Source organism: Euprymna scolopes, chromosome 5 (genome assembly GCF_053919585.1).
Source record: "Euprymna scolopes isolate OS-2025 chromosome 5, ASM5391958v1, whole genome shotgun sequence".
In the NCBI taxonomy this organism is placed as follows: Eukaryota; Metazoa; Mollusca; class Cephalopoda; order Sepiida; family Sepiolidae; genus Euprymna; species Euprymna scolopes.
This window is the reverse complement of record NC_136486.1, coordinates 179,852,821-179,871,043: the sequence shown is the minus strand read 5'-3', so window position 1 is coordinate 179,871,043 and position 18,223 is coordinate 179,852,821. Positions and strand designations below refer to the sequence as shown.

Genomic DNA, 18,223 nt, shown 5'->3' with positions numbered 1-18,223 from the left:
CATCATCAACGCTCTGATCTCCATCTGGCATCAATTGAAATGAATGGCTCCTGTCTTGAGGAGGTCTCATGTTTTGACAAGCTTCTGGACTTGACCTTTACTCCGGATCTTAAATGGAACACATACATTAAATATGTTGCCAAGGCTGCTGGAAAAATAGTGGGATCCTCTATTAATCCAGTAGATATCTCATTGATGTAATTCTCTATCTATATAAGAGCCAGGTATGTCCAAGGATGGAGTACTGTTACAACATTTGGGCAGGAGCTGCTAGAAAGGACTTATCCTGCCTTGATAGAGTTCAAAATAGACTTCGTAAACCCGGAGGTGTCCTTTTCTCTTCCCTGCAACCTCTTTCTCACAGAAGAGATGTCGCGAGTTTGTCTCTGATTAATCATTATTTTCATGGCAGGTGCTTGACTGAGCTCCAATCTATGGTCCTTCCTCACCAAACTTTCACAAGTAACACCCGTCTAGCAGAAACCACTCTCAATAATTACCCCCACTTTTTATCTGTGCCTAAACCTAAATGAAGATTCCATGAACAAAGCTTCTTTCTTAGAACTGCATGCCTATGGAATTGTCTTCCGTTTTCCTGCTTTCCAGCTGACTACAATATTGTTGTCTTCAAGTCTAACATAAACAAGTTTTTGATGAGCCGTTCCATATAAGTTTACAAATTTACCGAATTTCCATTACTAACGATTACTATATTGTCCAATTTTTACTGTACACTCTTTAACCCGTGATCTCTTGGCCTTGATAAGTGGTGATGCCTATGTAAAAAATAAATAAATAAATAAATAAAGGGAAAAAAACATTTCGCTTCCATTAAAAATTTGCATGAAGTTAGCAGCAAAAAGCAAAGGCAAAAAAAACAAAAAACTTTTCTCTTCATTTGAAAAATGTCCAAATTTGCATAAGAATCAACAGTAGACAAATTACAATTAAAATTGTTTCGCAGTGAATTTGGGTCAACATTTTTCTCTTTTTTTTTCCTTCTTTCAATAAGCAACCAAATTAATTTTTACAGCACTAACAAAAATGCATTTGGTACAGTTCTTTTAAATTTATATAAAGAGATAAAAGATTACTTACAATTGAGTTGAGGGCTTTGCCTTGCGTTCATTTCTTTCTTTTTTTGTTTTTAGAATTTTGTTTTTAGAAAGTAATTGCCAGCTGAATTCTTAGCTTGTAAATTCGAAGTTCTTTTGAAGTCCAATTAGTTTCATTTTTTCCTTTTTTGTAGAGTTAACCCATGTGAAAGTCGAATCCGTATGTCGCCAGTTGTTATGGTGTTAAATGGTAATAAAACGAAAGGAACACAGGACTTTTAGAAACAAATATGTATTCACATATATTACAGACAATGCGGGTTGAGCAATACCATTCCTCAACTGTTGGATGTTTGCACACGACCTGCTTAGCTGCGTACCAATCTCTGACTGCCAGGCACCGGTACTCGTTCTCAGAAGTGACGTCAGCAGAGGAGGTGATGTCATGAGATAGTCCATTAATCCAATGGAGGGGAGTCTCCAACATCATGTAATGTTATTCTTTGTAGTTTCCTGATGAGAAGATCTGGACATGAAGTTAGATCTTGTGCAATTGTTAATGAGTTAATTTACAAATAATATACATATTAAGAGAGGCCAACAGTTTTAACAATGGCTGAAGCCTTAATTACTACACATTGATGAACTCTAAATTGGAAATGGAATTTTTATCAATAGTGATTTGAATAATAATTCCCAAAATTCTTTATGTTAGACACTTCATAATTTTTATATTAAGTTGACAAGAAAGTTCTTGTGGAATTTTTAATTTTAATTTCAAACAATGTATTTTCAAATAAGTTTTCATTATAAGATCTTTATTTTATATATCATTTAACAAGCCCTTTTTCACTCTATCTATTCGATTAAATTACAATCATTTTAAAACAATTATATCTTCTTTTCAGAACATTGAACACAAGATGGAAAAAAACATTTGCACACTTTTCTTATTTCAATTCAAGCAAGGCATAAAAGCTGCTGAAACAGCTCGCAATATCAACAAAGCATTTGGCCCAAGAATTACTACTGAACATGCAGCACAATGGTCATTCAAAAAATCTCGTGGCAGCAATGAGAGTCTTGAAGATGATGAGCATAGTGGTAGGCCATTGGATGTTGACAACGATCAATTAAGAGTCTTAGTCAAAGCCAATCAGCATACAACTGTTTGAGAATTTGCTTCTGAATTAGATGCTCTGTATACAATCATTTCCAACCACTTGAGAGAGATTGGAAAGACAAAAACTTCATAAATGGATGCTTCACAAATTAAATGACAATCAAAAGAAACACTGTTATGAAGTGCTATCTTTATGCAACAAGAATGACCCATTTCTTAACTGGATTATGTCTTGCCATGAAAAGTGAGTTCTTCACAACAACCAGCAAAGTTCAGCTCAGTGGTTAGATGCCAATGAAGCTTCATGACACTTCCCAAAGGCAGTTGCACCAGAAAGAAGTCATGCTGACTGTTTGGTGGTCTGCAACTGGTCTCATCTATTACAGTTTTTTAAATGCAGGTGAAACTATTATGCCAGAGAAGTACTGTCAACAAAAGGATGAAATGCATCAGAAACTTCAACAACACCCCATCAATGGAAAAGGTTCAATTCTCCTCCATGATAATGCCTGATCACATGCTGCTAAATCAACGCTGCAGAAGTTGAATGAATTGAGGTACGAAACTGCTTCATACACCATACTCTTCAGACCTCTCACCTACAGACTACCACTTTTTCAAGCATCTCAACAACTTTTTGCATGAGAAATGCTTCAAAAACTTAAGCAATATATAAAACACCTTCATTGCAAGATTTTTATATTACTGGCATAAATACACTTGTGTTGTGTTGACAAAAGTGTGTTGATTCTGATGGTGCTTATTTCGATCACTAAATGTTTTAACCAAGATATGTTCATCTGAATTTCAAAGTTAAAAATCGCAAGAACTTTCTTGTCAACCTGATAAAACATTTAATCTGAAATATTTGATGTTACGTTTTTTCAAGAACACTAATTAGAGAGAATGTTGAAAAATCCCCTCCACAATTTGATTTCAAATACTATAAATTATCTACCTAATTTTCAGATATTACATATGTTGGCTTTTCTCCATTTATCTAATGCATTTTACATAAAGTGAAGACGGTCAAGAGTAAACAATCGTTTGATATTTATGTTGTTAATAGACAAGGTGAGCAGAAGACGACTAAATCTGTTATAATCCTCTGGATTCAAATTGAAAAAAAAAAACGAGAACATAAAAATAACAAGTTTTCATATAAAACACATCCTTAAAAACCAACAAAAAAATTACAATGTATTTATTTTAAATAAATAGAAACAAAGAATTAAATTAGCAGCAGATACATATTTTAGGAGTTTCATTTTGATGAAATGAATATGTTTTTGTGAATAAAAAAGAAACAATGCATAGGTGAAATATATCTCCAGATGTGTAGGAACTCATTACAAACCATGCATCAGGTAGAAGGATATTTTTGAACTTTTAAATTCGAAAGTGTTATTGTTTTGCAAGTCAACAATATCAATTTGGTGAATCTATCAGCGAATTTATACGAGTTCAAAATGTTTGTGTTGTATAGTGAGAATACATTGAAAAATTGCTTTATGTAGTGAAGATTCAACGTTGAACTGAATGAAAATGTCTGAATCATTTCAGTTGGATAATGAAGATAATATTATGAATGCCAACAACTTTCACTTCTTTCATATGGATTTGTAGTGCAGACACATTCTTGTTTTCCTGGAATTTATAGGATCAAAAGAAAGAAAAACACTCACTGTATTTGTCAATTGCTATCAGTTACTTGAAATATGTTCGGGTGTCTTTTCAATCGCTTCCCAAAATATCTAATCTCCTTCAAGTAAAACATTATTTAAATTATTAAGGAGTTACTAACAGAGTGACCTATGATTGGGTGAAAAAGAACCAATCACAGCCTTCCTTTTAAGATCCTCACAGACACCTATAAAAGCGTTTTTTACAAATCCCTTTCTTCTTTTGTTTGTTGGGCCCTCAAAGACAATATGTTCCTGTTAGCTCTCTCTGTCATTTTAACACTAGACATATGTGAGGATTTCAACAACTCCAGCACAGAACTCGAGGCTTCCTTTTCTTCCTCAATCCAGCCAAAACAACACCAGAAACAGACACTGTTAAAAGGACAAATGTTACAGATAAGTTCCACAAAACACAACTGCTTTTGCAAGGAAACATTCTTCCTTCCCTGTCTTTCCTATAAATGCAAGTTTTTATAACATTTTTCATGTGTTTGTGTTCATTTCTTCTTGTTAACCTCATTATATTTTGTTACCATATATAGTTGGGAATTACAACAGCATTCCTATAATTATTTTAAAACAATCTTTGGAATCACTTTTCAAATTGTAACTTTAAGTTGCTTTTGTTTACCAAAATTGGAGTTTACCAACATTTTTATTTTTCCATGTAAAAAAGTTTAACATTCTAAAATATTTTAATTTCCTCTTATTTCCTATTTAAACCCATATCTTATTAGTTTTAGTTTTACATTGAAAACAATTGAAGTAATAGTTTCTGTATGCATTTACTGACATTCAGGAGTGTACCATGGCTGGCTGTTTAGTTTCTTTTGAAAGGTTTTGGAAGATATGTAGTTGTCTATATCGATGGTTAACCAATCTGTTAAGTCAGATGCTATAAAGGACACATTCTTTTTAAACATAGAGCATAAGGATATTTCTGATAAGGACATTGTGAAAGTGTTAGAATCGGATACCCTAGCGGCTTCATTGACTATATGTGTTAGATTATAAGCAGGGGAGAAATCATGAAGTAAATATAAATTCTGTGCTCTGAGTAAGTGCAACTTGGAACCATATGTAAGTGAATTTAGTCTTTTTGGAAATGTCCCTGACACAGGGAAAGCCATTTTTAAAGTAGGCACATACTCCATGTCCATAGCGATCTGGAGGATCGGGTTTGGAGGTCAAGTTTGAATAATCTTTGATGGATAAACCAGCTAAGGAAGCAGTTAAGCGAATGCCAGTTTTACACAAGAACAACAGATCAAGTTTGGTCTCTCATAATTGGATTTCAACTTCTGGAAGGTTGGAACATAGATTCTTAATGTTAGAGGAGACCATGTAGTGAGGGTCTATGTTAGAGATTGGTGTTCTGGGGGTTTTCTTGCTTTTTTTGTTGGGAGCTTTTCATAACGAAGTTGGAAAGTTTGTGGAGGGGAGCAGCAGAGTTGTTTTTAAAGCAGAGCAGAGGGGAGGAAAGAGAGTAAGAGAATAGGGAAGAGAGTAAGTAAAGAAAGACTCTTGAAGACAAATGAAAAGGAAAAGCTGTAACAATCCCCACTATTATCCACCAAGAGGCCCCAGCAAAACCTGCTGCATAGTCCAGACTCCATTCTCCAAATGGTTTTGCAGTAGCCCCAGTATGCTGAAAAGACAATTTCTTTCAGAGTTCATGCATGGTTTTGCTCCCTATAAGATGGACTGCATCAACCCAGGAAAACGTTTACCTCCAGCATTGCAACAAGAATAGAATAAAATGGAAAGATAATTAAGTTATCTTTAGCTCACATAAAGCTACCGACTGGGAAGACAGCATATTCTGCCTTTGTCAGAAACATCACTCAGGGTAGATGAGGACTGAGGGACAAAACAGTGGAAATGAGTTACTGAGCTGCTGAAAATGGATTTACAATGCCTTTTTACCTCTTCTAAAAATAAGTGGTGACTCATTTGTAAAAAAAAATGTATGTATGGATAATTGTCTCATAGTTACAATTGGCTTAAATTTCAGGGAATAAAAAATTTAAAAATTGGGGGCTAAACGAGAACTCACATTCCTAATGAGTTTACATTGCAATGCATTGTTTCTAAAAAATAATTTGAATTGCATCCTCAGGATACATAAATAATATTTCACTGTGCCTTTTTAGACTTGTATGTGACCTTGATGCATGACATAGCTTTTAGCATCTCTGATGCTGTCTTACAACTCATCTTTTAGTATTTGTTTTTGTGGAAATTTCTTGCAATTAAACTAAGTCTAGTGATGACATGCATGGTCATATTAATTGAAGTCATGAAAAAAATAGGATAGAAATGATAGCCAGTGCACAAAAAGATCATAAAAAGGTAATCTAACTGTAGGTGGGTTAAACTGACTTCCTCGAAAGAGGAAGTGTAATGTGAATATTAAATTCACAAGCGGTTTTCAGTCACATGTACATCCTAGTCAGAGAAAATGACCATGACAATGTCAGGTTTTTGTAGTTCTTACAGGGCTGTGTCAAGGTCCTCTGACATACAATGCCTATTATTTCCAAATGGTCACCCATTTAATATTGACCAGGCTCAACATTGATTAACTTTAGTGAGCTAACAAGAACTAGTGTGTCAACATGATTATGCCCTATGTATGTAAAAAAAGTAAACAATGTGTAGAGGTCATGAGGTGCCTCCAATATTTTTCGTAACTTTTTTTGTACAGGCATTTATAATTTTTGTAGACTTTGGAAAATTCAGTATGTTATTGTTATATATCTTATGAAATGACTAAGCAATTCTTATGATTCCAGGTTCAAATGAACAGTTACAGCAGGAATTGGAATACACCCTACTAAAGTCTAATTGTCACAGCTGGTGAATTTCAAAAATGCAATCTGGATGTGAGGACACATTTGAAGAATATGGAATAAAATTCTGTTTTAAACTTGGAAAATTGCCACAGAAATGTATGGAATGCTTTAGACTGCTTTTGGACCATCTTGCATGAATTGAGCATCAGTTTTTGAGTGGCATAAAATATTCAAGAATGGCATGGAATCTGTGAGGATGAAAAGAGGTATGAGAGAGGAGTAAGGATTCAGAACACCGGAATTGAATGGACAAATAAAGAATTTTATGGATAAAGACCGTTGTGTGTCTATAGAAATAATAAGTGTACAGTTTGATGTCAGTGTGGGAAATGTACACACAATTATTTGCAAGGAACTAAAGATGCGGAAGATTTGAGTTTGTCCCAAGAGTGCAGTCTACAATTCCATCCTTGTCACCAACTATTTAATCAAGATTGGCATCAAAACATTTCCTTACCCTCCCTATAGTCCAGACCTTGCTCCCTGTGATTTTTAGCTATTCCTTAAGCTCAAGGGAAACCTAAGAGGCTGTTGTTATAAGACAATTGACTTTCATGAAAAACACTAGTCTAGCTGAAATAATAATTTGGCCCACTCTTTACCTGTGCTTAAACCTAAACGTAGATTCCATGAATAAAGCTTCTTTCTTAGAACTGCACACATGTGGAACTCTCTTCTGTTTCCCTGCTTTCCAACTGACAACAATATAGTAGTCTTCAAGTCCAATGTGAACAAGTTCTTGATGAGCCGTCCCCTTAAGTAATCCAATTTACCAAATTTCCATTAGTAGTGATTATTATGATATTGTACTATATACTCATTAATCCTTATCCCCGAGTGGCCTCCTGGTCTTTATAAGTGGTGACTCCTTTGTAAAAAAAAAAAAGAAAAGAAACTGTGAATTGATACACTCACATAAGAGGACTTCTATTAGACCTTCCAAAAGTTAATTTATTGATTTATTTATTGCGAACTATTATCCTCATCTTTCTTAGTTGTTTCACAACATTTTGGCTAACTATTCCTCTGGCCTTCATCAGGCAGTAACTGCGACGGGATAGGAACTCCAAACCTCCTAACTGCATTTTCAGCAATCACTGCCAACCATAGTTGTTGTTGTCTCATCACTTTTTTAGCCAAGTAAGCCTTTGACCAGGTTTGGGTAGGATTGAAACCGCTATCTTCAGACAATTCTCACCTGGAACCATAGAGATTCAACATCTCTATCCACTACGCCACAGGCCCCAAAGGGCAATCAAGGTTGGATTTTTTGGTCCTTTAAATCCATGTTTATTTATTATCTGATATTATATAGTCAGGTCCATACAAAATGGTATATATATTATTTAATTGGGATTCATTATTGAGATGAGTATTATTTATTAATTTATTTATTGCGGAGTTCCTATCCCATTGCATTTACCACCTGACAAAGGCCAGAGGAATAGTTGGCCGAAACGTTGTGAAACAACAACTAAGAAAGATGAGGATAATAGCCTGCAATAAATTAGTAAATAATACTCATCTCAATAATGAATTTCAATAAAATAATATATATACCATTCGGTATGGACCAACCATGGAAGATCAGATAATAAACATGGATTTATAAGACCAAAAAATCCAAACTTGATTGCTCTTCGGGGCCTGTGGGACAGTGGATAGAGAATCTCTATGGTTTCAGGTGAGAATTGTCTGAAGATAGCAGTTTTAATCCTATCCAAAGCTGACCAAAGGCTTACTTGGCCAAAAACGTGATAAGACAACAACAACTATGAGTGGCAGTAATTACTGAGAATGCAGTTAGGAGGTTTGGAGTTCCTATCCCATCCTGGTTGCCACCTGACGATGGTCAGAGAAATAGTTGGCCAAAACGTCATGAAATAACAACTAAGAAAAATGAGGATAAGTGTGCAATAAATAAATAAATACCCATCCCAATAATGAATTCCAATCAAATAATATATATACTTCCAGAAGTTATTGGAACAGTACAACAAGTGCATTGCAGCTAGAGGAGATTATTTCGAAGAAGACTAGAGTTTCATGTGTGTACTATGAATAAAAGTGTCCATATGAAAAAACTATTTTCCAAACAAAATAATTGTGATGTTTCTTTAATCCTATGATGAGTAAAGATTGGGCACTACATAAGAATTCTCTTTTTTAGTGGCAATCGAAAACAGCATAAAATTCTCTCACACAATTCATGATTTCTTTTCAAATAAAAAAAATGATGAAAATGCAAAATATAACTTATCACAAGACTATGATTTTCTATTATTTCAATTTATATTAGTTAGTTCTCATAGACCAAGGCTAACATTTGTAATCAAATTTTCTTCCGCATATATTTTACAGAATTAAAAATACATTTTATCCATTCTGGGTTTATTTTCTAAATAAGATTTAGTGACCTTTTTCACTATTATGAGGGATATGCTTTGTCTATTAAATTACAATGTTTTTTGTTTTCTATTGAAAAACAATAAAATCCCCTGAAACAACTCACGATTCATCTTCAGATGAAATGCAAATTAATTCAGTTTTTTGTTTTTTCAGAGATCAAGGTATCATTTAAATACTTTATGCAATATATTAAGTCTGAATGCAAAAGACAAGAAATTCAATTTAAATTGTAAACTAAAAAATATAAAGATGAATATATAAAATTTATATTTTAACAAAAAGCGAATTTTAATTAAAAACAAACCAAAGCTTTGCCAATACCACATTATGAAAAACATGACTTTAGAGTGGAGTAGAGTTGAAATGTGAAACTTTCTTTAGTGAACATTTTACAATTTAGAAAATGGTGTTTATTGCATTTTGCATTCAAATCTTTCATAGTTCACATTTAAGTCTACCTTGCTTCATAAAGTTGAATAAGTAAAGCAGTGAAAAGGAATTTTCAGAAGAATAATCAATAATATGGTTTCCAAACAATTCTTCAATTTGACTTTATAGTTTAACATAAATGTGCAACAAAGGAATTCTCTGCACATAGGCATTTTCTGTTATTCTGCTTTTAATTTTCTTATAATTCTTACAAGATATTCACCTGCTCATACCTTCCAACCAACAGATATTTTTAAGATTTTAACCATCCTTTTAAGGGCAACTGTCTGTATCTCTCTTGTACTTAGATATAAGTATATTTGCCAAGTAGATTTTGAAATTCTTTTTTGGATGAGTCTAGTTACTCCTTTAATTACTAGAATGATTGAGATGTTCCTAAGATTTCAGTTTCTTTTCATGTCATACATAAGACCTGGTAATTTCATTATCTTCTGCCTCTCAGTTATATTTAAGCCAACATTATTAAGAATACTAACTTCAACTAGGGTTGCTATTTTCTCCTTCTGATATACAATTTCATGTGCATTTTCAGAAGAATAATGTATTATGGGCTTTCCAAATAAATCTTTAGTTTGGCTTTATACTTCAAACATAGATATACAGGAAATGAGTTCTTTTCACATATGCACTTTCTGTGTTATTCTCCGGTGTGTCTGTGCATGTTTTATTAAATTAGCTCGATTTGAAAATGTAGAGCCACACATTTAACAAAGATAATCAGGAAATAACTAAGGGGCTACGCAGACATTTTTTTGCAGTGTAAAGTGTTCTTTATCTACGATGTTAGCTTTTTAAATCCCATTTCCCAACCCTTGTGTCAAATGACCCTATTATGATGCTAAGATGAACATGCTGTAGTCAGCCGGGAAGTAGCCCCATGGTATTGTGTTCCACAAACACTATGAATTACATATCACACACCTTTCAGAAAGTATCTATGTTATGAAACACAAACTATTTTCCTCCCAACGAATGCAGAGTTAGAGAGAAGGTCAGTTTTTTAATGTGTTGAAAATTTAAAAAAGAGTATTGCATGTTTTTAAGTTTGCTTCACCCAGAGTTTTTTCTCTCAATATCAAAGTCAACAGAATTAGGTAATTTTTGAAATGGCTGAGGTAGGTTGATGGTTTGTGCAATTCTAGGAGGTCCACTCTTTCAGGCTTTACCTTTTTCCTTTAGGAAGAAGTTAGTTTATTGGATGTTTTGATGATGTTCTAGGAGTTCCACCTTCTCAGGCTTTGAGAAGGGGTTAGTTTATTGTTAATCACCTCAGGTGCCTGCATTGGATTTTTTATTGTATTTATTTGTTTCCCCACCAAAGCAAATTAGGCAAAAGGCCGTTTTTAATGTGGGGTAAAAACCAGCTCCCCTAAAAGTAGGCAAAACGGGGGCACTCTGGTTACCAAAAATAATAATTGTCCCCAATATAGAGGGGTTCCCTCCATCGACTAGTACAAATTACCTTAAGTGCAGCATCTGCAGAACAGATACTACACTTTGATCCCAGCCCTAAGGCCGAGTATGTCAGTTTATTGCCTTTTTCTTATTTTATTTCAGTTAGTTTTCAGAGATCAAGGTGCTCTCTCCTGGAGTTTAAAATTTATAATTGAGGGCTCTTTTAAGGATATATATTGTTATCTTTATAGCTGATATCTGTATTTCATTATAGCTTGGTCTCCCAGGGATTGCTTCTGTATTTCTGAAGATTCTTTTTTATTAGTCCAGTTGCTCCTTTCAGAACCAGTATAATGTTTATTTTTTTCAGAGACCACGTTGTTTGTAGATCATTCTTCAGGTCATGATATTTTGTTATCTTATCCCCATTCAGCTTTATAAAGGTCAGAGTCATTTGGAATAGTGACATTGATAACGAGCGCAGTTCTTTCGGGCTTGTTCCATATTATAATGTCTGGTTTAATGGCTCTGTCTTTTATGTACCTGCTTGCCTGTATATCTTTGTCTGGGGGTTTTCCCTCAGCATCAAAGTCAACAGAGTGTAGGTAATTTTTTAAATGGCTAAGGTATGTTGATGGTTCTGTGCAATTCAAGGAGGTCCACTCTTCCAAGCTTTACCTTTTCCCTTTGGGAAGAGGTTAGTTTATTGGATGTTTTGATTATGTTCTTAGAGGTTTTAGTTTACTGTTAATCGCCTGAAGTTCCTACATTAGATGTTTTGATTTCAGTTTATTCCCCAGTGTGCCTGCGCATGTGTTTTATCAAATTGGATCGATTTGAAAATGTAGATCCACACATTTCACATGGATATGGTTTCTCTCCTGTATGTATTCGCATATGCACCGTCAAATATGATTTATCTGCAAACTTTGCCTCGCACACTTGACACGTGTATGGTTTGATTCCAGTGTGTATTCTCATATGCCTATTCATACTAGATTTAAATGTAAATAGTGATCCACACACTTCACATGCATGCTGCCGTCCAGAGTGGATTTGTTTGTGAGTGTTCAACGTAGATTTCTGTGAAAAAGAAAAGCCGCACTCATCACACATATACGGTTTCTCACCAGTGTGAACACGGATGTGTTTTTTCAAATAACATTTACGTGAAAACGCATTTCCACAAACTTCGCAAGAGAACGGCTTTTCTCCAGTGTGTATTCGTAAATGACCTTTCAGCCGTGATCTTCGTGAGAATTCCGATTCACAAATGCCACACGAAAATGTGTTCTTTTCTACTGGTTTTGCCATGTCAAAATCTTTTGGAATTTATAAGAATATATTTTTTAATTTTTTTAACAATTTAAAATTGATATTCTTCCTAAGAAGAGTTATACTATTTTAGTGTATGTATTTATCATATTGTTGAATACTTAATGAACACATGTTGTTAGATGTTTCAGAAATTTACAATTCAAATATATTTCTTGTCATTTTATAGAAGTTGATTTGAATATTCTTAATTTTTTAGCTGTTGAATTTTCTTTCAGAATGGTTTGGTCATCTGTCAAAGAAAAAAAACATGAATTATACAAGTGAAATAACTTAATATTTATATAAGTATTTAGTTTACAAGAAAATTGTAGCAATATTAAGGTTAGCCCAAGCAATACTTAGCCTCTACTTTGATGGGTTGATGTTTGGTAATACAAAATGCCATAAGTTTATTGAAAATGTATCAGTTGTCAGATTTTTAGTATTTGAAGAGTTGTCTCTCTTTTACCTTTATTTTTCCATCATGTAAGTGTAAACTGTTTTTGACTCCTGGTGGGGGTATGAGACCAATGAATTCGCCAATCGTTTTTATAACCACCTGCTGTGCTAAACCAATCAATGAAATCTTCCAAAGTTACTATAATAATTGTCAAATATTGGATTCAATCAGTGCGTCATTAACTATGTCATGGACTGCATTTGATTCTTGGCCGCCATCTTGGTTACTGCCAATTACACTCAGGATCTGATCTGAACTACACCGCCATCTTTGTTCAACATAATGTCTCAACACTTAACAGGTTATATGCCCAGCCATCGTCTTTTCTTTGACGGATTGGAATCTAAATTCGAATTGTGGCAAGTAAAATTTCTGGGATATATAAGAATTTGAAAACTACACAAAGTGATACAATCTCCAACAGAGAATCCTAACAACCCCAAATTTCTCGAAAAGAACACAATTGTTTTTGCAGAACTGATTCAATGCTTAGACGATAGAAGTCAGTCTCTGATTATAAGAGACACCTTGGATGACGAACGGAAAGCATTGAACATATTAAGAGAACATTATTTATCAAAAGGGAAACCGAAAATTATATCACTATATACAGAACTAAGTCTCTGAAATATAACGAGGATGAAGCTATTACCAACGAAACAATTATAAGGGCAGATACAACCGCCAGTGCCTTAAAACTTTCAGGTGAAATAATAAGCGATAGCTTGTTGATATCAATGACCCTCAAGGGACTTCCAGCCGATTTTAAACCATTTACAACTATTATAATGCAAAAAGACAAACCCATAAATTTCAGTGAATTTAAAGTGGCATTGCGCAGTTACAAAGAGACAAATCAGATGCTCGTGGACAATAACTCCAGCAACATTATGAAGTTCAAAAATGCTTCTCGAAAACAGACACCACTAAATTACGCACCTCACCGCAATGTGTTCCGCAAAAGTAATTTTCCCAAGAAAAAGAATAAAATTATCTGCTATAATTGTGGACGACCCAACCACAAAAGTTTCCAATGTCGATATAAACGGTCTAAAATGGACTCTGTAAAAAACGTTGAGAACTTTGAGGAAGAACATACATTTCTATTCAGATGTAACTTTGACAATACCACAAACAGTAAAAATCTCCTTGTAGATTGTGGTGCTACAGCATACATTATCACTAAGGAATCTGATTTTATCAATTTTGATTCAAACTTTAATCTACAAAGTCATTTTGTTGAACTTGCTGACGGTAGTCAAATAATGATATAGTCTTGAAAAGAGGTGATGCTAAAATATCCCTAAAAAATAATAAAGGTGAAATCTGTAACTGTATTCTAAAAAATGCTCTGTTCATACCTACATTTAAGCAAGACATATTTTCCGTGCAGGCTGCAATTAAACATGGTGCGAATATAAAGTTTGGCCAAAACAAGTCAAAATTGATATACTCCAATGGAACTGTATTTGACATTAAAGAAAACAGCTGACTATATTATTTAAAAACTATGGTTCCCTCAAAAACTGCCTGTCACAACTTAGAAACCTGGCATTAAATTCTAGGACACCGCAATACAGCTGATATTAAAAAAGTACCAAATGTAGTCGAAAGCATGAAAATAATACCTTCAGACGATCTCCCAAATTGTGATGTGTGTGCACAGGGGAAAATGACAAAATATATAAGCACAATGCCAGACAAATAAACTACGAAAATTCTCTCACTTGTTCATTGTTACTTAGCAGGTCTGATTAGCCCAATCAGGAGAAATAATTTAAGGTACGTTTTGAACTTTATTGATGATTTTTCCGGTTTAATTACAGTTTATTTTCTAAAAAACAAATCCGACACTATCCTTGCCACTAAGAAATATTTAGCTTATATTGCTCCGTACGGCTCAGTAAAATGTATTCACTCAGACAATGGGACTGAATTTACTAGTAAAGACTTTGAACTCCTATTAATTAATCACCGTATTAAACACGAGAAATCTGCGTCGTACTCCCCCTTCCAAAATGGCACCGCTGAGAGGGCATGGTGAACCCTTTTTGAGATAATAAGATGCCTACTTATCAAATCGAAATTAGCGCATAGTTTATGAACTAACGCTTTAATGGCAGCAGTATATATCAGAAATAGATCGTTCAATACAAGATTAGGTAAAACACCATATGAAGCGTTTTGCGGTGTAAAACCTAAAATGAATAGAATGCATCTATTTGGTTCTGATTGTTTTGCATTTATAGAAAATACCAGTAAACTAAATACTAAAAGCGAAAAAGGTATTTTCATAGGTTACGATAAAAACAGTCCAGCATATTTAATCTACTTTCCAGCCCAAAATGCCATAAAAAGGGTTAGATGTGTAAAATTCAATGATACATTACATTTAAAAAATGGCGATCCAATGGATGAAAAACGTGAAATATTACCTAGCATCTTAATCGATCACAATGAAAATATTAATAACGATGACAATTACAGTGGAACTTCTGATGAAAATATTAACCAGATACGTTGATACACAACAAGGGAGTGAAAAAGGCCAGACTTATTACAAATTGAAAAGATACAAGATTACGCAGTGGATTACTGTTACTTGCTGAACAACGCACCGGAAAGTTATAATGAGGCAATTAATTCCAAAAATCACCAAGAATGGGAACAAATTATGATATCCGAATTGAAAGCTTTATCAGAAAATAACACATGAAATAGTTGCAAAACCAACAGATAAAAATATAATTTCTTCACGCTGGGGTTTTTTCCCAAAAGTCACAGCTTCTGGCAGTGAAACTTTTAAAGCAAGATTTGTTGCAAAAGATTCTACACAAATTTCTGAAGTGGTATATTTTCCAACATTTTCACCAACGATAAATTTAACGACAATTAGAATTTTATTACAACTTGCTGCTCAATACAATTTAAAAATACATCAAATGGATGTAAAAAACGCTTATTTAAATGCTCCGATTTACTGTGAAATGTATATTTACCCTCCAGAGCGATTTAAAATGAAAAATAAAAATTGCGTGTGGAAACTGAATAAATCGTTATATGGACTAAAACAAAGTGCACACAATTGAAATTTAACACTCCATAATTATTAAAAAAAAAAGAAGCCATTTTTTGTTTTTTTTATACATATAAAATAAACACTTAGAGTTGCCTCCTTTTGATTGTTAAACAATGGCATTTTTTAGAATTGGGCGACTCAGAGTTATCTGCTCCTTGACTGTTTTTTTACATAAAAGGCACATATGCAATGTATCATTCCCTCTTTCATGTAAACATGTAAAAATAAACAAACATGTCTTTCTGCATTTCTGTAAAATGGCTAAAAGATGTTATGTTATTAATTAATTTGTTTTTTTTTTTGGCATCGTCAATATAGTTTCCATTATGAAGTCATTTAAGGAAGAAAAGCTGTGTTTTTCTTTAATAACTTTGTAATTAATTTAACAAAGGTTATTAATTAACCCAATAAAGTTTTGAAGTAGGGCTGGCTCCTCAATAGTTAAATTCTCTAATGCTTTTAGGAAAGGTATAAATAACTCCATCTTGTGTAACTTTCATTTTACTAATGTATCATCATTTATCAAAACTAAAAAACTTGATAAGAATTAATAAAATGGATAGACTGACAGCTGAATAATGATGGACATTATGGGAAAATCTGTACATACTACCCCGTTAAACCAATAATTGACCTGGAAAAAAGTTCATTCTCCTTTTCCAGAACTAGTGAGAAATAAAGAACAAAGTAGGTAAGTATTGATAAACAAATTTGAAATAATTTTTAACTCTTAAACTGGTTTCTTGATGCTATCCATTTTTGTCCATTTGTAGCTGAGGTATAGAGTTTGAAACAGCAAAATGCTAGTGGCTGTACAAGTATAAGTGCACCATTTGGAAAAGTAGAACTTAGGTTTTTCATTTTTGTATTTGTCAAATGTGAAGGAACTCATAAATTCTTTGGAATTACATGCTCACTTTTAAAAAGACAACAATTTTCTTTGCCATTCCGTGGAGAGACTTAACATAGACTGACAAAGAAAGAAAACGTCCAGATTTTCATAATGGTTTAATATTTATTCATTTTTATTAAATAATACATTTTTTTGATAAAGAGTGCAGGACTGCTTAAAATTTTTAATGCCTATAATTTTACATGCTTTTGTTTTTCTTAAGACTTAATAACAAATAATAACAATTCATTCTTCCCATGCAGTTATCTTCTTTGCACACTATTCAGCAGAGAGAAAAATGTTTACCCCAAGATGCATCTCAGATGAGATCTGAGAAATTCCCAATCAGCAAGTTGGTAATATCTCATTTGGAGTAACAGGATAAGGGTTATTGAGTGTACAGTAGTTGATGGGATAATATCTTAGTAATTGTTAGTAGTGGAAATTTGGTAAATTGGATTACTTAAGGAAACGGTTCATCAAGAATTTGTTTACATTAGACTTGAAGACTATCATATTGTAGTCAGCTGGAAAACAGACAAATGGAAGCGAGTTCCACAGGTGTGCAGTTCTAAGAAAGAAGCTTTGTTCATTGACTCTATGTTTAGGTTTAGGCACAGATAAAGAGTGGGGGGAATTATTGATAGTGCTTTCAGCTAGATGAGTGTTTTTAATGAAAGTTTGGTGAGGAGAGACCATAAATTGAAGCTCAGATGAGCACTTCCCATAAAGCAGAGATGGGCTCATAATGTCTCTCCTGTGAAAGATAGGTTGCAGGAAAAAAAAAAGAAGGGCATCCCCCACTGGGCTACAAAGTCTATGTTGAACTCTGTCAAAGCAAGATAAGATCTTCCTAGCAGCTCCTCCCAGATGTGGCAACAGTACTCCATCCTTGGACATACCCGGCTTTTATATAGATAGAAAATTACATCAACAGTTAGATATCTATTGGTGCGGTAGAAGGATCCCAACATTTTTCCAGTAACCTTGGCAATAGATTTGATGTATGTGTTTCATTTCAGATTAGGAGTAAAGGTCAAGCCCAGAAGCTTGTTAAAACACGGAGCCTCCCCAAGATGAGAGCCATTCATTTCAATTGATGCCAGATGGGGATCAGAGCATTGATGATGTAAAGATAGAAGCTTGGTTTTGGATGCATTAAAAGTAACCAGCCACCTCTTTCCCAATTGTACCACATGCTCAAGATCAGAGGAGAGAGAATTAGATAGAACTTGGTCATTTACAGCCTTTACAGTGTTGTCATAGATGGTAGTGTCGTCAGCATAAATGTCTATGAATGATCTTAGAATGTGATTTGGGAGATCATTGATGTAGATCAGGAAGAGAGTTGGGCCCAGGATGGACCCTTGAGGAACTCCAGCATTAATACTGTGGGCTTCTGATTTCTACCCATCAACCACTACTCTTATGAACCTTTCTGAGAGAAATGATTTAATAATTGAGAAGACATTTCTAGCTATACCATAGCTGGAGATCTTATGA

General features: G+C 33.9%; 1 long non-coding RNA gene across 1 annotated transcript in view; it reads right to left on the bottom strand.

Annotated features, from left to right (window-relative positions):
* Window positions 1-3,365: 3,365 nt before the first annotated feature.
* LOC145277060 (uncharacterized) overlaps window positions 3,366-18,223 on the bottom strand; it is a 72,898-nt gene continuing 58,040 nt past the window's right edge. The window contains exon 3 of the long non-coding RNA XR_013868101.1: window positions 3,366-12,539. This is a non-coding gene — a long non-coding RNA (uncharacterized LOC145277060). The remainder of the gene's footprint in view (window positions 12,540-18,223) is intronic.